The sequence below is a fragment of the Canis lupus genome, chromosome 22 (genome assembly GCF_048164855.1).
Source record: "Canis lupus baileyi chromosome 22, mCanLup2.hap1, whole genome shotgun sequence".
Lineage (NCBI taxonomy): Eukaryota > Metazoa > Chordata > Mammalia > Carnivora > Canidae > Canis > Canis lupus.
Genome location: NC_132859.1, coordinates 2,850,639 through 2,878,440, shown reverse-complemented (window position 1 = coordinate 2,878,440; position 27,802 = coordinate 2,850,639). Strand labels below are relative to the sequence as shown.

The window sequence follows — 27,802 nt, the reverse complement described above, 5'->3', positions numbered from 1 at the left end:
TCATGTTTTCTGTTTATAAAAGAAATCCAAGAATATTGTTGAACATTGGAAAACAATAGAAAAATATAAAGAAATTTAAAATCACCCACAATCAACCACCAAAAAGTAATTAAAAATACTATTATGCGTGTCAATCTGGACTGGAAATGAACACAGAAATATGACTATTGGCTTGTTAAAATGGTGGGGAAAAGGATTTTTTGTCTTTTTTCTATTTTTTGAAATTTCCATTTGCAGTGTTTTTTTTTTCCAGTGCTTTTAGATAAAAATATATGGATGAAAGAGAACTATGACATATTGGTAAACTTTATAAATTTAGAACATGAATTTATACAGTGCCATCAAACTCAATTTGATGAAGGATCTGATGACTACATGGGCCAGAAGATCAATGATCTTAAAAAAAAGTCTTAGGACAAATATGCTCAAAGGGAAGAGACTTAATATTTTTGACCTTAAGGCAGTTCGTGTAGAGGCACCTGAAACAGAGACTGCACCTTCACTCTGGGATATAGAATGTGCTAGGCAGTTAGCCAAGGTAAGTGAACAGTTGCCTCAGAATGGTTTTGGAGAGATGATCCAGTGGACGAGAGAGGGGAAGCTGTGGGAGTTTCCAATGAACAATGAAGCAGGTTTTGATGATGATGATGGCTCAGAATTTCATGAATATATATATATTTCTGGATAAACACCTGAAAGATTTTCCAAAACAGGGACCAGTTCGCCACTTCATAGTCTGGTGACCTGCGGCCTTTCCAAAAACCCATACCTGAGTGTTAAACAGAAGATTGAACACATAGAGTGATTGGGAAAGTATTTCAATGAAAAAGAAAGAAAGTGGCATACAGTTTAATTGAAGACCATGGAAATTTTTATTTCAAGCTGTTGGGAGATGGATATTATAACCAAATGTGAAATTATCTTCCTAGAAAAAAACTTTGTTTTGTTCTCTGTTATTTTCACTTTAAGCATATTGTTTTTCCCTTGTGAGTATTTTTCTAAAATATGATTTCAATAGCTCCTTTGTGAATCTATTCATGTGAATAGATTATAATTAATCTTAGGAATTCTCCATTGTGTACATTTAGTTCTATTTTCACTATGATAAATAAGACCGTACTTAATATCCTTGTACACAATGTTGGTGTGGATCTCCGTGGCTTCCTTGAGATCACTATTTCAAAGTAAAATCACATGATCAAAGGATATACACATTTTTCATGCTGCTGATACATATTATTGGATTGTTCTCTGAAAATACTCTAAAATTTTATACTCCAAGAGGAGATGTTTGAGAAGCATCAAAAAGGGACCCGGAGAAAGAAATTGGGGGATATCTCTGAGAGGGGCCTAGCGAGAAGGCAGGAGAGGGGCTTCTCAGCAAGGAATCTAGAAATTCTCAGACATTTGTGCCTGAACCGGTGACAAGGTCAGTGAAGAGAGCGGAGGGCAGCACCTCATCTTGAAGTGGAGGTTAAAGAAAATGATGCCTGTGAAAAATGTTCCTTGGACTCTTATGAGCTTTACAAAATTATTCTAGGGTAGCTTATGATCCTAGTCACGGAGGAGGCCCTGAGGCACAGGGGTTAGGTGGCTTTCCTACCATCACACTAATGCAAGTGATAGAATGCAGATTCCAGATGATGTCTTCCAAATCCTCTAAGGTTTTCTACTTGACTTTTTCTGTATCCTGAAGTAAACAGGTTGGCCTGGTGTCATCTTTTTAAAATGCTTTGTGATGCAGTGGAATGCCCTTCCTCACCTTTGGGGCACGAGCTGCTCCCCCAAGGGTGACTGACGTGAAAATGAATGAGGCTGACATGTAATCAAAAAGAAAGGAACAAGTTCTACAAAATGAAACGACTCTTTTAAACTCAAAACTCACTATTTTGTCACTTATATATTATTGCTAAGCATAAAGGAGATTTTTATGAGGCTCTTTTCAAAAGGATTACTCAGCTTCTAGGCCAGATTCATACATTGCAGGTGAGTGGGAGGCTCTGTGATGGATTGAGGCCTGACCATTACGTGGCAGGTAGTGACAAGTTGAGGCCGCTGGGACGTTGCACGCACACAGTAACTGTAACGCGCTAGCAAGGTGCCTTGATAAAGCTTTTAACCTTGGTTGTTTCTCCCACACCCACCTTATTAAAATGGCCTGCAGAAAGACATGCTTGGCTCTAGGATTTCTTGCTTTTTTTTTTTTTTTCTGGGCTGAATATGGCATCAAAGGCAAAGAAGAGAAAGAACACCCCCATCATTTGCTGAGCACGTTTGAGCTGAGTGGGTACATAGATGCCTCAAATCATTTGCTTGTTATCAGAGGACAGTTTCCTATTCACTGCAGGACCATCCTGGCAGATGGGTGTATTTTGAAGCCAGCATCAGCAAAATGCAAAGGGTAAGCTGCTCTTCTTGTCTTCTTTTTGCACGAAGCATAAGTGGTGGGGATGGAGGAGTGGGGGGTGGGGGGTCAGAGTCTGGAACTGGAGCCATGACTCTGACACTATTTAGGGTAGGAAAGGTACTTCCTGTTGCTGGGTCTCAGGCTCTTCAAAGGTGGACACCCTAGGATTTCTTGGAAACAAGAAAAGCTCGGTCTCAACTGGGTCCTTTCCTACTTCTGTACCTCAGAAAGGAAAAAAGATGGGTTTTGTACAATATAGCGCAGTGCTCTTCGGATGGTGGACCAGCAGCAGCAGCAGCAGCAGCCCCTAAAAGCTTGTTAAGAATGTGGCATCTCAGGCTGCATCCCACCGCTGCTGAATCCGAAGCAGCACTTTGACAAGACCTGCTGGGGATTCGTGGGCACAGTCAAGTTTGAGAAGCTCCAACGCAGAATGATGCAAATGATGCAGCGGTGCAGCTCCATTGTGAATAGTTACTGTGCTAAGCTCTCCTCCAGGGAAAATACACAAGTGTGGGGCTGCCCATTTATTTCTGAGCCGAGATTCATGGTGAGAGTCTTTTCCCTGGAAGGTTTTTGCCCTCCTCTCCTCCTGCCGAAATTGTCACCTGAGGACACGGGATCCACGACCGATAATCTGAATTTACTAACAACGCATTCTAAGAAAGGTAAACAAGGTTTAGATGTGAGTGTGTGTGTGTGTGTGTGTGTGTGCATGCACACCCCCCCCCACTTCAGCTCTGAAAAGAATGCCAGAAGTTAAAACAAAGGAAAACAACTATCCACTACTTTGCTACCATAACAAAGCAGCTTTTTCCTATGTTCTTTCTCAGCCCTGTATATAAATGCAGCCATAATTTTTGCGTAGTTCTGACCACAGTATGGACACAATTTTTTAAATAAATTTTTTATTGGTGTTCAATTTGCCAACATACAGAATAACACCCAGCGCTCATCCCATCAAGTGCCCACCTCAGTGCCCGCCACCCAGTCACCCCCACCCCTCGCCCACCTCCCCTTCCACCACCCCTAGTTCCCAGAGTTAGGAGTCTTTCATGTTCTGTCTCCCTTTCTGATATTTCCCACTTATTTTTTCTCCTTTCCCCTTTATTCCCTTTCACTATTTTTTATAGTCCCCAAATGAATGAGACCATATAATGTTTGTATGGACACAATTTTATTTTGGGCATCGCACATTATACAGTAAGCATTTCTATGATGCTGCCTGCTAATCATGATTATAAATGCATGCTGTAAAACTTTTAGCAACTTCTTCTTTTTTAAGATGATTTGTTATTTGAGAGAGAGTGAGAGAGAGAGAGAGAGAGGGGGAGAATCTGACTCCTTGCTGAGCAGAGGGCCCAACGTCGGGCTCGATCCCAGGACCCCAGCATCATGATCTGAGCCAAAGGCAGACCCTTAGCAACTCCTTGTACAATTAAATCTTTACTGATCACAGCTCTTTTCCTTTGATCTTATTTCATGCTACATATCTGAAGTATCATTGGAGGGATGGATAAACAGTAATGTTGGCAAAAGGAAAGTCTTGCAATAAATCTACTTATCTCTTTCCTGGACCTCCTCATTCTTACAGGGAAGCAAAGGAAAGAGGGATGAGAAGGGCTTTTGCTCACGGCCACGTTGCTGTAGAGTCAGTCCATTATTTATTACCAAACTTTACACATTCAGTCTCTAAAATATAGAATGAAAACTAGGGTTTGTCATAGTACACTTATGTTTTGTAAATACACTTAATTTCTTCCTCACTGTTCAACAGAATTTCTGAAGGTTATCTTCCTAGCAAGGCGTATTGGGGAAAAAAAGCCAATCGGTAAGTTTTTAAATAAAAATCCCCCCTTTCACGTCCATTGTGGTTGAAATCCTGATGTTCTTTCCATAACTAAAGTGTGTGTGTGTGTGTGTGTGTGTGTGTGAGAGAGAGAGAGAGAGAGAGAGAGAGAGAGAGACAGAGAAGTAAGTATGTCCCATTTAAAAAATAATTTGCCATGAGCAGCCTGGGTGGCTCAGCGGTTTAGTGCCCCTTCAGCCCAGGGAGTGACCCCGGGGTCCTGGGATCGAGTCCCACGTCGGGCTCCTTGCGTGGAGCCTGCTTCCCCCTCTGCCTGTGTCTCTGCCTCTCTCTCCGTGTCTTCCATTTACAAGTAAATAAAATCTTAAAAAAAAAAATTCTCCATGTAAGGGATATTTTGATTTTTCCTACGTAGTCCATCTGTTCTTATTTAATTTTCAGAGTAATTGGTAGTCGCTTCACTTGTTCTGTCCAGCGAGTTTAATTATAATCAGTGGCAGAGAGAAGGTGTGTGCTTATTCCGTTTTTAACCTTAATATGAACTCTGAGGCGTCTTTGAAGGATTTCTTCAGCACCTTCTGACTTTCAGTGTTGCTGCTGAGAAGTCTGATGACACTGTGACTCATGATGTTGTGTGTGAAGCTTGTTTCATGTGGTCCAGGGCATCCAAAAAGTCAGTTCCTTGTCTCCAGTGTGGCTCAGTCATGCAAGGCCTCATTGTGGGGCTTCTGCTTGTCTCCTAGCCTTTTTGACTGAATCCCAAATTGCTCATGGTTATGCCGTACGAGGCTAAAACTTTCCCCAGCACTTTAATCCATCTTGAATATGTCTATACATTTTGGATATTAACATTCTGTTTTAAAACCTGATATATGGCCTTCAAAATTACAATTCACTGTCATCCATACTGTCAGCAGTCCCCTCTCATCTCCGTCTCCAGTGTTCTCCAAGACCCTTAATGCTCCTCCCTGTGATGCAATTGCCCTCCCTGTGGGAGAGTCCCAAGCGGACTGGCCCAGTTTAGGATGTGCTCAGGGTCCAAAGTGTTTCTAATCTGGTAGTAATTTCATTTTGGCATCGTTAACCTAACTAGACCAGGTGTGGAAATTCAAGCTGGGTTTGGAGAAGTTCTCCAAAGTTAACAAGATACTAGTTTTGCTTGGTCATCAGCTACATTGAAAAGGAAGACTTTTCTTTCCTTCCTTCCTTCCTTCCTTCCTTCCTTCCTTCCTTCCTTCCTTCCTTCCTTCCTTCCTTCCTTCCTTCCTTCCTTCCTTCCTTTCTTTCTTTCTTTCTTTCTTTCTTTCTTTCTTTCTTTCTTTCTTTCTTTCTTTCTTTCTTTCTTTCTTTCTTTCTTTCTTTCTTTCTTTCTTTCTTTCTTTCTTTCTTTCTTTCTTTCTTAATTTATTTTTTATTGGTGTTCAATTTGCCAACATATAGAATAACACCCAGTGCTCATCCCATCAAGTGGAGGAAGGCTTTTCTATTCTGAGCATGTTGCTCAGACAAGAGAAAGGCCGTGAACTGGAAGGAGAAAGAGAGAGAGTGTTTTAATTCTTGTTTTGGTTGATCTAAATGAAGTTATGATTTAGAGAAATTTTCTGGGGTGGGGGGAGGAGATATATGGTGTACGATGGACTGTGAATATCATAATGGAAATTAGAGAATGAAAGAAAAATTGCCCCAAATCCCACCCTTCCAATAATTCTTCTGTGCTTATTTTTTTTTAAGATTTTATTTATTTATTCATGAGAGACACACAGAGAGAAAGAGAGAGAGAGAGAGAGAGAGAAAGGCAGAGACACAGGCAGAGGGAGAAGCGGGCTCCATGCAGGGAGCCAGATGTGGGACTCGATCCCGGGACTCCAGGATCATGCTTTGGGCCAAAGGCAGGCGCTCAACCGCTGAGCCACCCAGGGATCCCCTCCTGTGCTTATTTAAAAAATTTTCCCGTTGGGGGCACCTGGGTCGTGCAGACCATTGAGCTTTGGGCTCTTGGTTTTGGCTCAGGTCGTGATGTCAGGGTCATGAGATCAAGCCCTACCTGAGGGCCCTGCACTCAGTAAGGAGTCTGCTTAAGATTCTCACTGCCTCTCTCTTTGCCCCTGCCCCCTGCTCTCTTCCTCTCTCTCTAAAATAAATAAATCTTTAATAAAAATAAAAATAAAAATTTCCCTGTGATACTTGTCCAAATGTTCATGTAATTTATATGTAGTTTTAATTATAGGACAGAAATAACATTGCATATGGCCTGTTTCACTTCATAGTATATGCGTGCTGCTGTGTGATCTTTCTAATTATAGTTTTTTAATGATAGAAATGTTCCCATCACGTCATTATACAGTAATTTATTATCACTGAGCATGTAAGTTCTTGCATGTAAGTTTTTCAATATTATAGATCATTTTGCAATGAACAGTTTGGGGGTATATAGAGCTTTTTCCTTGGGGGAAGAACAGTTTGCTCAGATAAATTCTCAGGGGTAAAATTATTGACTCAAAGCAGGTGAACATTTTTCTAGCTCTTAAAATATATTGCTATATTACCTTAAACAAGATATTGCTATATTTATTTCAAAAACATATATGCTGATGCATATCGCCCCCTGAGTCAATTTGGAAACCAACTACCTTAGGATGATGAAGCCCTTCGTGTTCTGGCACCTTCTGGTTCCCCAGTCTCCATTTTCCTGTGCCATACCCACTCCCACTTTATCCTCTCAAAGTACCGATCTTTCCATTCCTAGAATGTTTCATGTTGTATTTCTGAGAACGTGCCTTCACACCTACTGTCCCCTTTGTCTGCAGCTCTCATCCCTGTTATGTCATCCTTCAAGCCTCAGCTTGGCTGTTTTGTCCTCCAGGGTATAATCCATCCTTTCTATCTTATGGCCCCTACATTCATTCTATCACTGTTTTTATGATTTGGTCACTGCTTGGGTATTTTTCTGTTTCTTCACGTGTACACGGCAGTGTCTATCTTGTTCTGTGTTGGACTTATCATGTCTAGCACTCATAGAACTCAGTAACTACTTAATAAATAAAAAAACTAAACTAACCTCCCTCCGTCCCCTCCCCCCCCCACAAAGAAACATGGAGGAGAAATCTAATTTGCCAGCAAGGCAATTTGCTATTAGACATTTAATGAAAAACATTTATTGAGTAGAAGATGTGGAGTTAGATACTATAGCTATAGAAACTAGTAAGACAAAAATTCTTGGGGTCCTTGCCTTTATTTTATTTTATTTTATTTTATTTTATTTTATTTTTTAAATTTTAAAACATTTTTAAAGTAGACACCACACCCAGTGTGGAGCCTCATGTGGGGATTGAACTCACCACTGTGAGATCAAGACCTGAGTTGAGAGGCACTAGAGTGGGTCAATGGTTGAGCATCTGCCTTTGGCTCAGGTCCTGGGGTCCTGGGATCAAGTCCCACATCAGGTTCCCTGCATGGAGCCTGCTTCTCCCTCTGCCTGTGTCTCTGTGTGTCTCTCTCTGTCTCTCATGAATAAATAAATAAAATCTTAAAAAAAAAAAAAAAAAAAAAGACCTGAGCCAAGCTCAAGAGTCAAATGTTTAACCAACTGAACCATTCAGGTGCCCCCTTGCTTTTAAAGTTTAAAGAACAAGAGTTGGGAATAGAATAGTTATTTTTCAATGGAGAAGAAATTGAAAAAAATGTGGTAGTGGGTTATAAGAGAAATATTTTTCCCTTTAATACCTGGCGATGGAAAGGGGGAGGCATCTTAATTATGGTTATATGTGAGAATGGTGAGAAGAAGACATTCTTCAGTTAAAAAAATCTCTCAACGTGGGTTGCTGGAGGGGAGATGGGTGGGGGGATGGGGTAACTGGGTGATGGGCATTAAGGAGCACACTTGATAGAAGGGGTACTGAGTGTTATATGCAACTGATGAATCACTAAACTCTACCCCTGAAAGTAATAATACACTATATGTTAACTAAATTAAATTTAAATTTAAAACAAACAAACAAAAACCCCTCTCCACTTTAACAATCAAATCATGGCAGGAAAAATGAATAAATTGGAGTCATGGTGTATATAGTATATAGAAATTTTGTGTTGTATTATTGTATTTTCATAATTTATTTTATTTTTTTTTGTATTTTCATAATTTTTATTATAATTAATGTCCAGAAGAAAGCAAGAGAAACCTATAGGAAAGTAAGGAGAGAAAGGAGAGTCATATAGCATCAAGGACTTCCAATGAACGGAGAGAATGTATTGAGGATTATTTAGGACTGAGCCACCCAGGCCCGCATTGCAGACTCTCCTACGGCCCTTCGGATCCTGCTTTACTTTTTGCCTTGAGGTTGTGAGTTGTTGATTTGTATGTTAGCATCTCACCAGGCACCACACCCCGTAGCTGGTGGGGAGGCACAGAGTAGTGATGGGAAAGTACTGCTTGGTTGGTTGGTTGGTTGGTTGGTTGGTTGCTAGGTGATATAAGGAACTCATTGTGTTTCTTGCCTATATTAAAACTTATTACTCATTGCTCTTTGTATTCCATACAATAACATACTGAAATGAGCCAGCACAGTTCACGAGATAGCTAGAATTTTGAGATGTTAACTTTACGGACTTTTTTTTTTTTTTTACTTAAAATATTTTTTGTTTTTATTTTTTTTCCTTAAGTTTTTATTTCAATTTCTGTTAACATACAGTGTTATATTAGGTTCAGGCATATAATATAGTAGTTTAATGGTTCCATACATCACCCTGTGCTCTTTGCAACAAGTGCACTCCTTAATCCCCATCGTCTATTTTACACACGTCCTCCCACCCACCTCTGGTGACCATCAGATTATTATTATTATTTTTTTTAATTTTTATTTTTATTTATGATAGTCACAGAGAGAGAGAGAGAGAGAGAGAGAGGCAGAGACATAGGCAGAGGGAGAAGCAGGCTCCATGCACCGGGAGCCTGACGTGGGATTCGATCCCCGGTCTCCAGGATTGCGCCCTGGGCCAAAGACAGGCGCCAAACCTCTGCGCCACCCAGGGATCCCCAGATTATTTTTAAATTCAGAGACTTGTGACATGTTTTAACTTAAGAACAGGAAGAATGGACTATTAAGAAAATATAAAAAATAAGTAAATAAAATAAAATATTCTGATTTAAAAAAGAAAATATAAACAAAACTGTTAAACTATTTCTAAGGATGGGTCATTAAAATCTAGCCAAGATTTATTTTTTATTTTATTATTATTATTTTTAAGATTTTATTTATTTATTTATTTATTATTTTTTTTATTTATGATAGTCACAGAGAGAGAGAGAGAGGCAGAGACACAGGCAGAGGGAGAAGCAGGCTCCATGCACCGGGAGCCCGATGTGGGATTCGATCCTGGGTCTCCAGGATCGCGCCCTGGGCCAAAGGCAGGCGCCAAACCGCTGCGCCACCCAGGGATCCCTAGATTTTATTTATTCATGAGAGACACACAGAGAGAGAGGCAGAGGGAGAAGCAGGCTCCATGCAAGGAACCTGACATGGGACTCGATCCTGGGACTCTGGGATAAGCACCCTGAGCCAAAGGCAGACGCTCAACCACTGAGCCACCCAGGCATCCCCATAGCCAAGATTTATTAATGTGACTGATGGCTAAGCTTATTTGTGTTACTAAAGTAATGGGAGAGTTTGAAGTAATTGTAAAAAATAGCATTTACAGCATATTTATGTTATCAAGCTGCAGATACAAATGTAGGAGGAACAGGAAAATACTGAGAAACTGAACTGAGAGGAGGGGTTGGGTGACACAGCTGACACCTTAGCTGTGTGCTTCCTGCAGTTCAGTGGAATGGTTGCCATGAGCTCTGTCTTCCATCAAAAACCAAAGGTGGTCCAGACACTGGCTAGAAAACTCTAGACTGATTTTCTCAATTAAATCCTTGCAGTAGATCTGCAAAGAAGGAAAAGAAGTCCTTCCCCCCTACCCATGTTATATTATCAATTTTTTAAGATTTTATTTATTTGATAGTGTGAGAAAGCACAAGCAGGGGGAACAGCAGGGAGAGGGAGAAGCAGGCTTCCGGCTAAGCAGAGAGCCCGGCCAGGACCCTGGGATCATGACCCAAGCTGAGGGCAGACGCTTAACTCACTGAGCCACCCAGGCGCCCCTGGAAAAGAAATCTTCTATGTGACATTTTCACACTGGTTGTTCCACCTAATATACTGATTATATTAAATTGTTGTACTATCACATATATTAATTTAATGAGTGTATTATTCATTATAATATACTGGATATATATATATATTTTAAAGATTTTATTTTATTTTTTTAAGGATTTTATTTATTTATTTATTTTAAAGATTTTATTTATTTATAGAGACACAGAGAGAGAGAGAGAGAGGCAGAGACACAGGCAGAGGGAGAGGCAGGCTCCACACAGGGAGCCTGATGTGGGAGTCGATCCCAGGTCTCCAGGATCACACCCCGGGCTGCAGGCAGTGCTAAACCGCTGTGCCACCGGGGCAGCCCAAGATTTTATTTTAATATACTGGATATATGTTAGGTGTACTTAATGTACTTAAGATGTAGATAGCATCACCCTGATTCTACTCATGAGGAAACAGGTTCAGGGAGTTTAAGGAACTTGTCCAGGATCTTACACTAATGATGGAGCCAGGATTAAAAATCAGGCATCTGTGCTTCCTAAATGAGATTCTTTTCTACATATGATCTCCATGCCGCTGCCGCTGGTGAGATTCCAAAGAAGCATGTAAACTTTCGCTATCGGAGTAGGAATAGGACAAGTAGTAGAGAAAAGAGAAAGTAGGAACAGTTTGTCACTTATAAAGGAATTGGCGGTCATCGGGCTATGGAATCATATATAGGAGGTCCTATTGAAGGGATGACCTTGAGGAAGGACACGGCCTCACTGCGGGAAGCACCTGTGCACGTGCACCTGGCTTTGAACCGTGGCAGCTCAGCCATTGGTTGGTTTGACTTCATGATGTAGTTTGACACTGAAAGAACTCACACTAGTAAGACCTTTGACTTGCTTTTGTGTGGAATAGCCGTGATTTTATCACACGCCCGTCTGCAGGAATAGCTTGTCTGTGGGACCTGAAGGAACATTTTTAAGTCTCCGTTTGTTCCCAGAGCTCTTCTCAGGTTCGTTGTGAACGACGGAAAATCCCTCCCAAACAGCACCTGATGCAAAGTCGTTTTTTTGTTTGTTTTTTTCCCCTCCATGGGAGTGGAGTCAGAGAGCAGCATTCCAGGGCTGGAGGATGGCCTAGGGATCTGACTCCCTCTACCTTGTTTCTCTGTTCCCGATGTTACTTGGACGTCGACCACCACGTCGGGCCTGTAACCAGCAGGAAGGACAAAGGGCAAAGATGTTGGACCCCTCCGTATTAGGATGCTTCCTGGAAGTGACAGTCATCCTGACACCCCATTAGCCGGAACCTGGTTACATGGCCATCCCTACTGTGAGGGAGACTTCAGCCTCCATGCGAAGGCACGGAGGCCGGCTGGAGAAGGCTACCCAAGGTCATCTGGGACATGGGGCCCTCCGATCTCCTGCCTCAGTTCTGATGGCCCCGCAATTCGTGGTTGGACGCAGCAGCCCGGATGATCTCAGCAAGATGCACACCTTATCAGAGCGCTCCTCTGCTTACACCTTCAGTACCGCCAGAAGGGACCACGCACGCTGCGGGCGGTCTGGCACTGCCAGCGTCCTCGATGGCATCATTCCTTTCCTGACTCTATTCTTGAGCAGCACCACAGTGCTTGTCCTTCCCAGCAGGGCCCACAGTCGTAAGAACCACCACAGCTTTATTTTTATTTTCCAGTGGACCCCACAGGCCTTTAGTTTTGTGTCCATCTCATCTCCTCCAGTCTGTGGCACTTCTCCATTCTTCCCTTGCTTTTCATGACTTGGACATGTGTTTTTTTAATAAGTGTTGGCCAGTTATTTTGAAATGTTTCAGGTTTTTCTAATTTTTTTTCTTATGATTACATTAAGGTTACGCGTTTCTGGCAAGAATACCATAGAAGCGATGTATTCTTATGTCTCATATCAAGAGGTACGTGATGTCATTATGAATTATTATTCTGGACGTTAACTTTCATCACCCAGTGATGTCACCATGCTTTTCCACTCTAAAGTATCTCTGTTTCCCTTTGTGATTAACAATTACCTCGTAGGGGCAATATTTTGAGGATCTGAAAATAATGTTTCTCATCATGGCTTGGCCACAAATTTTAACATCCATTGATGATGATTCTTGCCTGAAACAGCCCTTACCGAGTTGTTTAAAAAACTGGTGATTTCCCATTTCCCCTCATCCCTTCTACATTTATTAGCTAGAATTCTACTCCCCACCTCTGATTTACTGATATCAATAGGGACTCAAGGATGTTTATCTCTCTTTGAGTAGAATAATCCAAAACTCTCATTATTTATTCTGTTGCTCAAAATTTCCCAGATTTGACTGCTAGGAGCCACTTTGAGTGGCTTTTGTTTCCTTTTGACACGTCTTTATCATTTGTGGGCACTTCCTTATTTTCTGGAACCTCAAGATGTTCCGCGCTCATCTTGTACTTTCTCTGCCTCAGGTCAGTAGTCGGCCGTTTCTCCGAAGACTCCTGTTTCCAATTACCCGAGAATGGAATTTGTAAACCAAGATCTGAGTGCCAGGTGTGTTCCTTGGTACGGGGGACGTTGTGGCAAATTCAGAATGAGAAATTAAGTTATATTTTAAAGGTCATAGGGCAGTTCTTTCGTTTTAAAAGAAATTCTTTGGGTGCTTTTTTTTTTTTTGATAGAATAAAAAGAATCCTATGTGGTAAATAAGAATCCTCTAATTCATTATTTGAATATTTCAATATTATAATTTAAATTTTCTCAAAGAGCAACAAATATGTATTAGAATGACACAGAAGAGGGGATCCCTGGGTGGCTCAGCCTTTGGCCCAGGGTGTGATTCTGAAGACCCGGGATCGAGTCCCGCATCGGGCTCCCGGCATGGAGCCTGCTTCTCCCTCTGCCTGTGTCTCTGCCTCTCTCTCTCTCTCTCTCTCTCATGAATAAATAAAATCTTAAAAAAAAAAATAGAATGACACAGAAGAGACTGGGGCCACACAGTGTCAGGGTGAATGTTGGTGGGATAGTCCATGGCACGATTCACACTACTTGACACAAACCCCGTGCAGTATCAGTAAGTTAAAACTGAAAGGGAAGACCTCAACAGGAGAGGATTAACAGGCTCATTAAGAATGCTTCATTAAAAAAAAAAAAAAGAGAGAATGCTTCGTAAACAAACTGAAGTATAATTTTTTAACTTACGACTAAAATGACAATGTACACCATGCTCATTCTTCTCAGCTTCTCCGTTAGCAGGTTTGATCAGAGTATGTATATTTGTAAAGCCCTTTTACTCTTATTTGGACACATCTCTAAATTCTCTTTCATACCTGGATGGTAGGGATCTGTGTCCTACCATCCAATGGTGATAAACAGATGGAATTATGTCAGTGTTGTTCTAGAGAACGGTCAGGGACTGAGAGCCTTTGAACATTTCCTTTCTTAACTCTTCTGAAGATTGGAAAAGGAAAAAAAAAAAAGGCCTCTTCCCAGTGGACTTGCCGGTAACAGTCATCCGCTTGTGAACTCTGATGTAGACCTTATGTTGCTTGAGAACAACATATGGTAAAAGGAAGGAGAGGTACAAGGGCAGGTGACCCGGAGTGGCCAGGACGGATAGTGATTTTCACAACGTTGGGATATTGACTTACTAAAGGCTTAAATTTATATTAAGCTCTAATGACAGAGATAGGGCAGGAATAATTTCCCTCCCTTTACAGACCAGAAAACTAGTGATTATTCAGATGTATGACTTGCCCAAGGTCACGATGTTTGAAAGAGCCAAAATATGATGTCAGATCATCAGACATCACAATTCAGACTCTTTCCACCAAGTTGTTTGGCCTTTCTGGTTTGGGGAGGGGTCCTTGTCCCACATGTTATACCCTTGGCTCAGATTCTCCATGTCCCCCATATTTGTCAGGCAAATTTCTACTAATTTTTAAAAACCTAGCTCAGATGGCTACTTCCTGGGGAAAACTAAATTTTCCTAAGACAATTAGTATTCCCTCACCTTTGCCTTTTCTTTTTTTCTTTTTTTTAATTTTTATTTATTTATAATAGTCACACAGAGAGAGACAGAGGCAGAGACACAGGCAGAGGGAGAAGCAGGCTCCATGCACCGGGAGCCCGACGTGGGGTTTGATTCCGGGTCTCCAGGATGCCCTGGGCCAAAGGCAGGCGCTAAACCGCTGCGCCACCCAGGGTTCCCACCTTTGCCTTTCAACACTCTTTTCACAACAGGAACATAGAGGCACATTTTATCATTAGTACCTATTTCTTCATTTTATCATTAGTACCTATTTCTTCATAAACCCCATTCTCTAGACAATCAGATATTTACAAACTGCTTTTTTATTCTTATTTTTTTTCTCTTTGTTTTCTAGTGAATGTACAATTTGGAGACATTTAAGTTCGCTGCCCATAATGGAGAGGGAAGAGAAATTGATGAAAACGGAGATGTGACTGGGCACTATGATATTCTGAACTGGCAAGTAGGTGATCACGGAGAGATTGCCTTTGTGAAGGTCGGAGAATATATAGTCACAAACTCTAAGTTTGAACTCATGATGAAAAAGAATGCAACGATATTTTGGAAGACAGAATCAGCAAAGGTGAGTTACTTTGACATCTTCTTCTGTTTATAGACACAGAGAATTGCATTTCTATATTGTTTCAGGCACTATGGAATATCAGCCCTCTGGAGTTGGCTATTCCAAGTCATTTTTTTTCAAATACAGTACATATCTTTTCTATATACAGATTCAGGTATTTTGTTTTTGGAGTGTTTTTTTCTTGGACTATAGTTTATTCATTCTATCCTTTTGTTTTTCTTCTCCACATACTCCAATCAAAGGCTTTGACTTCCTTTGTCTTGTTTTATCCACTTCCTCTCTGACCATTTTTGCCTTTTTCTTGATTTGTCCAATTCTTTTCATTGTTTTCCTGCTTTTATTCGAGGCCTCTTAATAACTTTGCACTCAAATATCTTTGTTTTGGAATGCCTTATCAATTTTAGTTTCTGAATTGGGTTTCTCTTCAGTTTCTTTCCTGAGTAAAATGTTTTTTTTTTCCATTTCTTCCAGTTGTATATTTGTTTATGTTTTAAATTTTAAAATACCTGACTCAGCATATTTTTGCACTTCTCCAAGTATGTTTCGGAGACTGTTTAATTGTAGTGCCAGAAAATTTATTTAAAATGCTATGTTACATTATTCTTCTGGGCAATGGTTGTGTGTCTGTGTGTTGATGGGAGGGACCTGCTGCAATGTCTTAATTTTCATTTTCTGTTTTCTTCTTACAGTAAACTCACATCAAGGCACTTACACCTATCTTTGTTCATAGACAAAGGATGAGAGCTTCTGGTATTTTACAAATGCATGATTCTAGACTGCCTTCTTCTATTAGTAGAGTGAAGAGTAGTTCATGTAAGATATGGCTTTTTGCCGTAAGGGAAAGCCTAATGTGTCTTTCAGTTTTATGGTTCTCTCTTGTTTCTGCAGGATTCTTAATTTTCCCCTCTTCTTTCTCTTTCTACCACATCTCAAAAAGGCACTTCTCCCTCTCCATATACCTTCTAACCCCGGTTGAAGTCGTGCCATCCTGAGACTGGCACCTCAAGTCCCACTTTCAAGACTTTTCCCTGGAGCTGGTACTGTCTCTCTAGTTTTGGACCTGTTTTAACATAGGCCGGGACATTTTCTTTCTAGGAATGATTTGTCTGCTCTCCATCAACCTTAAGTTCTCTGTTTTCTCTTACTCTGTCCTGCACAGTTTTTCAAGATTCTGTCCATTTCCTACATACCCAGGGATGAGGGAGGGACTCTAGAAATGGCCTTGCTGGAATTTAATGGCTATTTCTCTACATACAAGAACTTTAAGTTCATAGTATTCTCAGGTTCTTTATGATGCTAAAGTCATGGGTTATGTGTGGTTTTATTTACTTTTTTTATTTTTTTGAGTTTTTTTATTTTATTTTATTTATGATAGTCACAGAGAAAGAGAGAGAGAGAGAGAGAGGCAGAGACACAGGCAGAGGGAGAAGCAGGCTCCATGCACCGGGAGCCCGACGTGGGATTCGATCCCGGGTCTCCAGGATCACGCCCCGGGCCAAAGGCAGGCGCCAAACCACTGCGCCACCCAGGGATCCCTATTTTTTTGAGTTTGTATGGTCTTTTTGAGCAGATGTGTGGAGAGACTCCCTAGTCTAGCAGCTACCATTATCTTGGGACAGCCCAGAAGTCCTTCTTTCCCTTCCTGATGGTAGTTCTAGAGGAAGTTCATTTCTTCGTCCCTTTTTTCTTATTTATTCTCAGGGTCAAAGAATGTGAGGGAGAATTCACAAATTCATAATATAATTTGGGGTAGGGAACACTAGCTTACCAGTAGAGTATATATGTGGGTACACATATATGTCAACAAGCTTTGATGTGTCATTCAAGAAATCTTTTATTGAGAGATTATAGGAGAGAAAGATTCACAAGCTTCAAAATTCTTTCTAAAATACTGTTGTCAAAATTGTTCTGAAAGGTAGTAGAAATAAGGTTTGAGGATTACATGCATTATCTTTGGAGGTAAACCAGGTACCCTATGTAAAAAAAATGATTATTTTCCTTATTATTATGATTATTATTGATATTGAATTATTGTTATTTATTTGACTTCTTATTACAAATTTTATCCTCCTCCTTTGATAGCAACAGGAGGGCTTAAATGTAGGACTGAGAAGTGGTTGGTGAGCTAGAGATTGGTTCCCCTGGGTATGACATAAAGTTAGCACCTGCAGGAGTATTGGAGAAAGTTAAGGGGAAACCTCACTACTTACTAGAAGTCATGAAGAAACCCCATTACTTCCCAGACAGCTGAACTTTTTACCTTTAATGAAACCTTAGTTCTAGGAGAGTGGGACTCTAGGGCCCTTGATATTCAAGTTCAGTGTTTACTATAGGTCACAGTAAAATGATAGGGTGGTGGAAAAACAACGGCAATTTAATCTTCCATGTGGATCTCAGAATGAAGGGACCAGCAGGAGCGAGAGAGCTGAGTGTGGGCATCAGTGCAGCCAGTGGTTTGTCTTTGCTGCTGCCGCAGACTTTTTTTCAGGGTTGTAGGGTCTGTTTTCATCTAGATTCCTATTCATGTATCTTCTCTCTTCCTGAGGGATCTTCCTAAGATCCCCTAGATCTAAGTTTCCAAATCCTACTGGGAAAAGATCTGAGAAAAAGTGACAAGGAAATTAAGATTGCTGAGCTCCTACGCTGTGCTAGACACCTAGGAGATCTTTTTAATCTATCTTTTCATCTTTCTTTTTCTTTTTATTCTCTGCTTTCCATGGGTGGCAGTAAACATATATAAACTCATACATACTCACAAAAGCATACACACACACACACACACACACACACACACACACACACCAGTTCCCTCCTTTCTTGGCCCATCCTTAGGCAGCACTTAAGTACGTTATTTACAGGTTACAAAAAAAAAAGATTATCAGCATTGGTCACTGTAGTACCAGCCACAGCTCTCTTCTGCATTTTATTTCTTTGACCTGGAGCTGTTCTGTCCAAATTGGTAGCCCCTATTCACAAGTAGCTTTTAAATTTAAATTAATTAAAAATTAAATTAAATTAAATTTAAAAGTCAGTTCCTTAGTCACACTGGCCACCTGTGGCTAGCAGTACCATACTGGATATGTAACACTCTATCATTGCAGAAAGACAGAGCTGCCCTAGGCCTAGAGTATTAACTATCTTCTGTGATCTGGAACTCTCTACCTGAATGGGGCCTGAGATTTTTCACTTTGTATTCCTAGTGCTAAGCATATAGTAAGTACTCAATATAATGTTTTACATGAAAAAAGAGATGTTACTACTTGTTTAGATAAGGTTCATAGAAAACAAGTTCTAGAGACACCTGGGTGGCTCAGCAGTTGGGCGACTGGCTTCTGCTCGGGGCATGATCCTGGGGTCTCAGGATTGAGTCCCACATTGGGCTCCCTGCTTCTCCCTCTGCCTGTGTTTCTGCCTCCCTCTCTGTGTGTCTCTCATGAATAAATAAAATCTAAAAAAAGAAAACTTGTTCTACTAAAAATTGATGGAAGGATAGTAAAATGCCACAGTAGAGTTCCATTTTAATAATATTTCATTAGAACATAATAATTTTATTTTTCTTATCTTCTTTATTAAAATTGGGGATATATTTATATAATGAAATCGGTTTGAATGAATTTGATACAAATTAACTAAGCATCTACTATGAGTCCACCTCTAAAAAACCACTTTCCTGAATTCCAGCCTGAGATGGCAACATAGGAAGACACTGAACTCACCTCATCTATGGACACACCAAATCTATACCTGTTTATAGAGCATTTCCTCCTGAAGAAGAACTGAAGGCTGACTGAACAGCTTCTGCACAACAAAAGATAGAGTCCACATTGAGACTAAGAGAGATGGAGACGTGGTAACAAAGGTAACGCCCGCCCCCGACACTGAGAACTACAGTAGGGAGGGATACCGCCCCGAGATGACCTAGAGCAGATTTGTCTGCCCTGGGGCACAGAAAAAAAAAGCTGAGATTTTAAAAAGCAACTAGAATATGAATAGATTAGCCTTAGAACTGTGCCAAAGAGGGAGGGAGCTGCTGGAACTTTCTCTGGGTTGGAGGGGCTAGTGAGTGCCAGGGTTTATGGTCCCCTTCCACCTTGATAGTGTAGATGGGAACAGAGTCTGGGCACCCTGCCAGCCTGTTGCCTCAGTGTTTTCTGGGCCCCTAGCCCACACCAGCTCCAGCCATCTCTCCAAGGAGGTCACAGGGCAGTGCATATCAGAACATTTCTAGTCAGTGCCAACTCCAGCTCCAGCTATCACACCAAGGTGACACAGGAGCAGAGCACAGCAGAAGACACCAGGCCCATGCCATTTCAGCTCCAGGTGGCTCACCAGGACACCACTGGTACAAAGCACTCTGGAACTTCCTGGCTATGCCTGCTTTAGCTCCAGCTACCTTGCCAACAGTGCTCCCTGTTCAGAACACCCTGGGAACACCTGGCCTGTGCCTGCCTCAGTTTTAGCCACCCCATCAGAGCATCCCCTGCATGGAGCACCCTAGGACCTTCCAGCCCACATCCTACCCCAGTTCCAGCTGCCCCACTAGGGCAACTTCTGTGCCAAGCACCCTGGGGCATTCTGGCTTATACTCCCTTTAGCTTCAGCTGTCCTGCCAGGGCACCCTCTGTGTAGACAGCTCAGCGGCCCCCCACCTTGCACTCATTCAGCTTAAGCTGTCCTACCAAGGTAACCTCTCTATGAAGAGCCCCAGGAATATCCCAGTCCATGTCCATTTCAGCTCCCGCCATTTCACCAGGGCAGCCCCAGCACAGAATGCCTTGGGACCCCCAGCCCACATAGCTCTAGCCTGCCAGCCAATCACCAGGCATAGTCTATACAGGGAACAACCATCATAAGACCATTCTTTCAAGTGTAGGAGAAATCACTGTTCCACCTAGTTTATAGAAACAAACATAGAAAGTCAAGCAAAATGGGGAGACATTTATTTATGCTCTAAATAAAAAACAAGAGAAAACCTCAGAAAAAGAACTAAATGAAATGAACTGGGTAACAAGGACTAAGGAGGGCACTTCATGGGATGAGCCCTGGGTGGTATAGTATATGTTGACAAATTGAATTTAAATTAAACAAAAATAATCTGTCCAAAAAAAAAAAAAAAAAAAGAAAAGAAAAAAAAAACTAAATGAAACGGAGATAAAATCTAAAGTAATGATCATTAAGATGTTCATGGGACTGGAAAGAAAAGTGGAAGAACTCAGAACTTCAACAAAGAGGTAGAAAATATAAAAAAGAACTAATCAGAGTTGAAGCATACAATAACGGAAATGAAAAATATGTTAGAGGAAATGGACAGATTAGCAGATACAGAAGAACAGATTAGACATCTGGAAGATAGGGTAATGGAAAGCACCTAAGCAAAACAGAAAAAAGAAAAAAAAGAACTTTTTAAAATGAGGAGAGATTAATAACTCTATTGCAAAAATCCTCAAAAATATTAGCAAATCACAGTGAACAATACATTAAAAGGATCATTCACCACAATCAAGTGGGATTTATTCTGGGAATCTGAGGATGGTTCAATATTCACAAAACAGTTGACATGATCCACCATATCAACAAAATGAAAGATAAAAATCATATGATCATTTCAACAGATGCAAAAACAGCATTTGACAAAATTTAACATCCATCATGATAAAAACTCTCACCAAAGTGGGTTTAGAAGGAACATACCTCAGTATAATAAAGGCCATATATGAAAAACCCACAGCAAATGTCATATTCAATGGTGAATAACTGAGACCTTTTCCTCTAAGATCAGGAACAAGACAAAGATGTCCACTCTCAGTGCTTTATTCAGTATAGTACTGGAAATTCTAGCCACAACAATCAGAAAAGAAAAATAAATAAAAGACATCAAAATTGGTAAGAAGTTAAATTGTTACTCTTTGCAGATGCTATGATACTAATCATAGAAAACCCTGAGGACTACCCCCCAAAAAACCCTATTAGAACTAATAAAGAATTTGGTAAAATTACAGAATACAAAATTAATACAGAAATTGGTTGTGTTTCTATATACTAATAACAAAATAGCAGAAAGAGAATTAAGAAAACCGTTCCGTTTACAATTGCACCAAAAAAGATTAAATATCTAGGAACAAACTTAACCAAGAAGGTGAAAGACCTGTACTTTGAAAACTATAAAGCATTGTTGAAAAAAATTGAAGACAACACAAACAAATGGAAAGATACTCCATTCTCATGGATTGGAATAATTAATATTAAAAATTCATGCTACCCAAAGCAATCTACAGTCAATGCAATCCCTACCAAATACTAGCAGCATTTTTCTTAGAACTAAAACAAATAATATGAAAATTTGTATGGAACCACAAAAGACCCTAAATAGCCAAAGCAATTTTGAGAAGAAGAATGAAGCTGGAGGTACTAGAATTCCAGATTTTAAAATATACCACAGAGCTGTAGTAATCAAAACAGTATGGATCTGGTACAAAAATAGACATATAGAATCAATGGAACAGGATAGAAAGCCCAGAAATAAACCCACACTAAAATGGCCAATTAATCTATGACAAAGGAGGCTACATTCAAAAGCATGAAGTTGGACCACTTGCTTACACCATATACAGAAATAAATTCAAAATGTATTGAAGACCTAAATGTGAGGCTTGAAACCATAAAACTCCTAGGGAAAAAAAAAACAGGCAGAAATTTCTTTGACATAGATCTTAGCAACATTTTCCTAGATATGTTTCCTCGGACAAGGGAAATGGAAGCAAAAATAAGCTATTGGGACCACAACAAAATAAAAAGCTTTTGCATGACAAAGGAACCCATTGACAAAATGAGAAGGCAACCAACTTGGGAGAAGATATTGCAAATTATATATCTGATAAGGGATTAATATCCAAAATATGTAAAGAATTTATACAACTTAACACCAAAAAGCAAATAATCTAACTAAAAAATGGGCAGACGACCCAAATAGACATATTTTCAAAAAAGATACAGATGGCAAACAGACACATGAAAAGATGCTCAATGTAACTTACCACTAGGGAAATGCAAATGAAAACTGCAGTAAGATATCACCTCACACCTACCATAATGGCTAGAATCAAAAAGATAAGAAATAACAAGTGTTGGTGAAGATGTGGAGAAAAAGGAACGCTTGTGCACTATTGGTGAGAATGTAAATTGGTGCAGCCACTGTGGAAAACAGTATGGAGTTTCTTCAAAAAATAAAAAAAAACAAATACCATATGATCCAATAATTCCACTACTGGTATTTACCCATAGACAAAAACAAAAACACTAATTCAAAAAGAGGTATACATTTCTATGTTGATTGCAGCATTATTTACAATAGCCAATATATGGAAGCAGCCCAAATGTCCATCCACAGACGAATGGATAAAGAAGTGGTGTGTATATGTATATAATGGGGTATTACTCAGCCATAAAAAAAAAATGACATTTTGTCATTTATGACCACATAAATGAACCTAGACGTGAAATAAGTCATGAGATGCTAGGTGAAATAAGTTAGAGAGAAAAAGACAAATACTATATGATTTTACATATATGTGGAATCTAAAAAACAAAATAAACACACAAACAAGCAAAAAGCAAAAATGAACCAAAAAATAGAACAAACTGATGGTTGCCAGATGGAAGGGGGAGGTGGGAGGATGGACAAAATGGGTGAAAGGGAATGGGACATACAAGCTTCCAGGTAAGGAATGAGTAGGTCATGGGGATGAAAGCTACAGCACAGAGAATATAGTCAGTGGTCTGCAATAGTGTTGTACGGTGACAGGTGGTGGCTACATTTGTGGTGAGCGTAGGGTAACATAGAGACTTGTAGAATCACTATTTTGTGCATCTGAAACTAATGTCACATTGTTTGTCAGCTATACTTAAAAAAAAAAAAAAAGACAAAGAACATGGGAGCCAAGCAGAAGTTTTCCCTGGTCAAAATTGGACCACTTGAGCATCAATAAGGAAAATAAATACAGTAAAAGAACATACATTTTTAAATTCATAAGTTCAAAATGATATTCTCCTCCTTCCAAAATTAACCAGCTTTGGAGGATTCTTTGGAACCAACCTATTATTTCAGAAACTACAAGATACAGGAAAAGAAGTAAAATACACACAGAGACCCCCAAAACATTGCCTTCACAGCACTTAGAGTGTAATTAATTAATCGGGCCAATATTTATTGAGCACAGTATTATAGATGCTAGATGCTATCCTAAGAACGAGGGATATGTCACTGTACAAAACAGAACAAATCCCTTACTAATGGACCTAACATTTCAGTGGGAGAAAATAGGCTATAAACAAGACAAATAGATAAATTATGTGTTATTTTAAAGGGTGGTAGTACTCGAGGGAAAAAAGTAGTAAGGATTGAAATAGGGAGTGATGGGGGAGACGGTTATAACTTCACATAATGTGGTCTGGGAAGGCCTCCCTGCAGTGACCTTGGAAGTCTGTCCATGCATTATCTGGGGGAGGAGCTTTGCAGCAGAGGGAATAGCAACTTTAAAGCCCTGAGGTGGAGGCGAGCTTTATATTTTGGAGGAACAGCAAAGAGGTCAGTGTGGGTAGAAAGACTGAGGGGATGGGAGTAGTGGGAGAAGAGGGAAGAGAGGCAAGAGGGAGTAGGTCACATGGAGCCTTACGGACTGTTTCAGGACTTGGACTTTTACACTGAGTGAAAAGGGGAGCCACTGAAGAGTCTTGTGAGAGGAGAGTAATGGTCTGACCCAGGGTTTAAAGGATCATCTCTTGGGGCACCCCAGTGGCTCAGTCAGTTAAGGGACTGATGATTTTTGGGGGTTAAGTCATGATTTTAGGATTGTGAGATTGAGCCCCACGTTGGGCTCCATGATCAGCTTGGAGTCTGCTTGATATTCTCTCTCTCTCTCCCTCTGCTCCTCCTCCCCCCTCTACTTGTGCCCCCTGTTTCTTAAATAAATAAATAAATAAATAAATAAATAAATAAATAAATACATAAATACATAAAATCTTTAAAGTATCACCTGTCTGCCATGTTGCAAATAAACTGAAGGAGTGGGCTGGGGTGGGAGACAAAAGTATAAACTAGAAAACCAATTAGAGGAGCAAAAAAATATAATCCAAAATAAGGTGGGGGCTTGAGCCAAGATAGATGTGACAGACGTGGGATGTAATAGTCAGATTCTGGGTATCTTTCAGTTAGAAGCTGCAGGATTTGTTGATAGACTGGACTTGGAAGTGTCCTGCATCAAATAATTAGTGGACAGTATAGGACAGTATAGGACAGTATAACTCATGATGGTAAACTGAGTCTGGAGGTTGGTGAACAGATGGGCCCGAGTGAAGGAGATGGTATATATAGGCAAATAATGCAGGATAAGGTTGGAGGTTATGGATGAGAATGGTGGTGTCAGTGACAGAAATGGGGAATTTGGGAGAAGGAATGGCATTAATAGGGATAGCTTTGGACATGTTGAATTTGAAGTGATGGTGGAAATGCAATGTAGGGACATGTTGGAAGTTGAGAATATGGAATTAGAGTTCAGGTGGGACAGGTGGTGGACATCAAGGTTTGGGAGTTCTTAACTAGAGCTGCTGGTTGAAGGCAAAGAGCGAATGAGCTGCTTTATATCAAGAGATAAAAGCAGCAGATTAAAGACCAAACCTAAGAAAATACCCACAGTTGACAAGAAAGGTGGAGGATGTGGAACCAACAAAATAAATAAAAGGCCCAATGGAAGCCAGGGGAGCCTGCATTTCAAGGAGGGGTTGCTCAAGATGCCAAACATTGAAGAGAAACGAAAGAGAAATGTAGCTAGAGGAAAAACTAGCAGACGTGGCAGGTAACATTTTAGTGAGTTGAGTGGATTAGAAGCTAGTATCCTGGGGATACTGAGAGATGGAATTGAAAGGCATCAGCTCATTGTTCATGATGATTTTCAAAGAAAGATAGATGGAGAGCTCTTTGCAGAAAACTGGGTCAGGGGAGAGGAAATCCTGTTCATTCTGTGGTCATGCACATACCTTCCAAGAAGCCTACCTAATACACGCTTCGTACTGCTACGTACCGTAACTGGTTCCAGAGATTTCTAATGTTTTTTTTTTTTTTAATTGTTATCTAATTCAGATTTAATGTAAAAACTCAATATAGGAAAATTCTGTTTTCCAAAATAAACATCAATGTGATCATTCACTTTCCAAAATATTTATTTCTTCATGGAAACGACATTTTATCTCCTTTTGAAATATGAAGCTCTTCATTTACATTAAGATACAAGCTGATGTACAGGCCTTGCATTTGTTCTTGGTTTCAAAGTGCACATCCATGTGGAATGTAGAGGGACACTTGTATTTGCCATTGAGCTCCCTAAACTCTTTTTTTTTAATTCATTTTTTATTGATGAGAAAATATTTGAGTGTTATGCCTTGTCCACATATCCATTTTTGCCCTGTCAATTTTTCCCATGGAAAAGATCTTTTGTTTTTCCTTTTTACTGACCCTTTATGACACATCTTTGACTTTGAGACCATGTTGGGATGACCTTGTGAGAAGAAATCTTTTCCAGGTTCTTAAGACAAAATTCTTGGGGGTCACTGCCCCCCCCCCCCAAGCAGTAGTAGGTAGGTCAAATTGTCCCTTCCCCAGAGTACCATGGGCACGGAGGCTGGTCTGAGGCCCCAAAATTGGAATGACCTAGCTTGAAGATGAACTCTGAATTTCTAGGTTCAACCACAAGCCTGACTTTCAGCAAAATTCCTCTCGAGGCTCTACAGATGTCATTCATTCTCTTTGTCTGATCCTTGTCCAGCTAACTGGGTTCCCCAATATATCACAAAAGCCATAGAAATCCAGATGTGAATTCCCTCAGCGTTTTGTTTGTTTTTAAGAGAAGAAACTTTGTTCCATGCATTGTATTTCTCTTTGCAAGCTTCCTCATTTGGTGTGTACTGATCTACGTCATCCTGGAAGGAAGGGGATTCATCAGGGGAACCCGTATGTCGCTTTGACTGCATCCCATGTGCTAATGGACAGGAGTCACGGGAACCAGGTAGAGATGGCCGTATTTTCCAATGATATTGAAATGCAATTAGAGTAAGCATGTTTTGGTAAAGAGGGCTTTAGGCGTCATCTTTCTAAATAGGTGTGAACAACTTATAACAAAAATCATTATAATCTATCAAGCTGTTGGATATACTGTGTGGTGTGAAAAAAACAATAATCTTAGGCTTTAGTTCTAAAGCTGCTGCAGTTGGGAAAAAGATCAACTGTGAATTTAAGAGAAAAGAATGTTAAAAGATGAAATGTGAATAAATGGATTCATGAAACGTACTTAAAATTATTTCAATTTCTAAAATAGATTAAGCATTAGTTACGTAAAAAATAGTGAATAATTGGAAAAATAAGTGAATTACAGTTCTATATTCTACTGTATTATCTCTAATATGGAATTATAGGATCACGAATTCTATCCCCAATGGACTCAAGGCCATAGTTACTTAAGGTTTGCAGGATGAATCTTACAGATGAATTCTGTAACTGCCGCTCTATGAATTCTTCTCCACAACCTGCTGAAATGCTGCTCTTCGTGACCGGGATTTTAGTGGGGTTTGGTATGCTCAGCCTTATGAAGCATGTTGGATCAGGTGTACTATTACCTCCACTTATCTCTTTCCTTAAAGATAACACAAGTTGTCCTTGTCCTTTGCCAAAAGACCCTCAATAGCAATTTATTTCAAGGAGAATTTTTAAACATGTAAAATTTTCCCTAAATGGAAAACAGGCGCACTGTAACCTGAACAACTCCCTGGACCCCACGTGACACAGTCTCCGCACTGCGCTACATCAAGAGAAGTCCAGTCCAGTAGTCAGAGCGATTGGAAGGGAATTCCAATCTTCAGCTGCACCTTTCAAAGAACCTTAAAGAGATCCATTTGATAATTTGCCATGAATTCATCTCAAATAGCTTTTTCTTATGTTGTAATAATCTCCCTCAGAGCCTCTGGCCAGCTGAAGGCTGCCAACTTTTTCTCAACTTTGGTCAACATGGTTACTATTTTTGTTTTCCTCCTCAATTCTCACTCTTTCGCTGCCTATTCTCTCTGGAATCTGCATCTGGAGAGTAGAGAGGGGGAAGCGGAGGAAGCTCTCAGCAGGTGGGAGTAATGTTGAATGGAAGGTTGAAAACACTTGTATCTTAATCAACCTTATCACAACCCTCTTGATTGTTTCACCTTTGTAGCTTAATTTTCTCATAAGTGGGAAGCCATTTGTGGATTGTTCTCGGGTTTATGAGGATACACACCTCCCTTCTCAACTGGATAATTGGAAAAGAAAGAGGGATCTTACTGGAAAAGGCCCGTATAGGAAAGGCAGAAACCAAGAAGGCGGACTGAATTCCCAACACTGAAAATAATTCTCTATCTGTAATATTAGTTGCACACTCTAAGACAATTGTACTGCTGCTTTTGCTTTTTTCTTTTTTCTTTCTTTCTTTCTTTCTTTCTTTCTTTCTTTCTTTCTTTCTTTCTTTCTTTCTTTCTTTTTTTTTTTTTTTAAGATATTAGTACATTCTATACAAAAGATCTCAATGAGTCCTGCACTAGGTCTTTGGCTGCTCTGAGCTATTCGCAGATGAAGGGGACAATTGATTTTCTTGCAGTCCATCCTCTTCTTTGTTCATTAGGTCAAAGGGAGTGTGAACAATGTAATGAAGACTATTGGTCAAATGCACAAAAGAGAATGTGTGTGCTGAAAGAGGTGGAATTCTTTGCTTATGATGAGGCCCTGGGCGACACGCTTGTCATTCGCTCCATCTTTGGGGTGCTTCGGTCTTGGCAGTCAC

At 40.2% G+C, this 27,802-nt stretch overlaps 1 long non-coding RNA gene across 1 annotated transcript; it reads left to right on the top strand.

Annotated features, from left to right (window-relative positions):
- The first annotated feature begins 1,283 nt into the window (after positions 1 to 1,283).
- Positions 1,284 to 26,009, top strand: LOC140614410 (uncharacterized). Its single transcript, XR_012015274.1, has 8 exons — positions 1,284 to 2,401; positions 2,980 to 3,075; positions 4,185 to 4,238; positions 12,217 to 12,277; positions 12,810 to 12,891; positions 14,724 to 14,951; positions 18,633 to 18,810; positions 25,889 to 26,009. It is a non-coding gene; the product is annotated as an uncharacterized lncRNA (long non-coding RNA).
- The last annotated feature ends 1,793 nt before the right edge of the window (positions 26,010 to 27,802 follow it).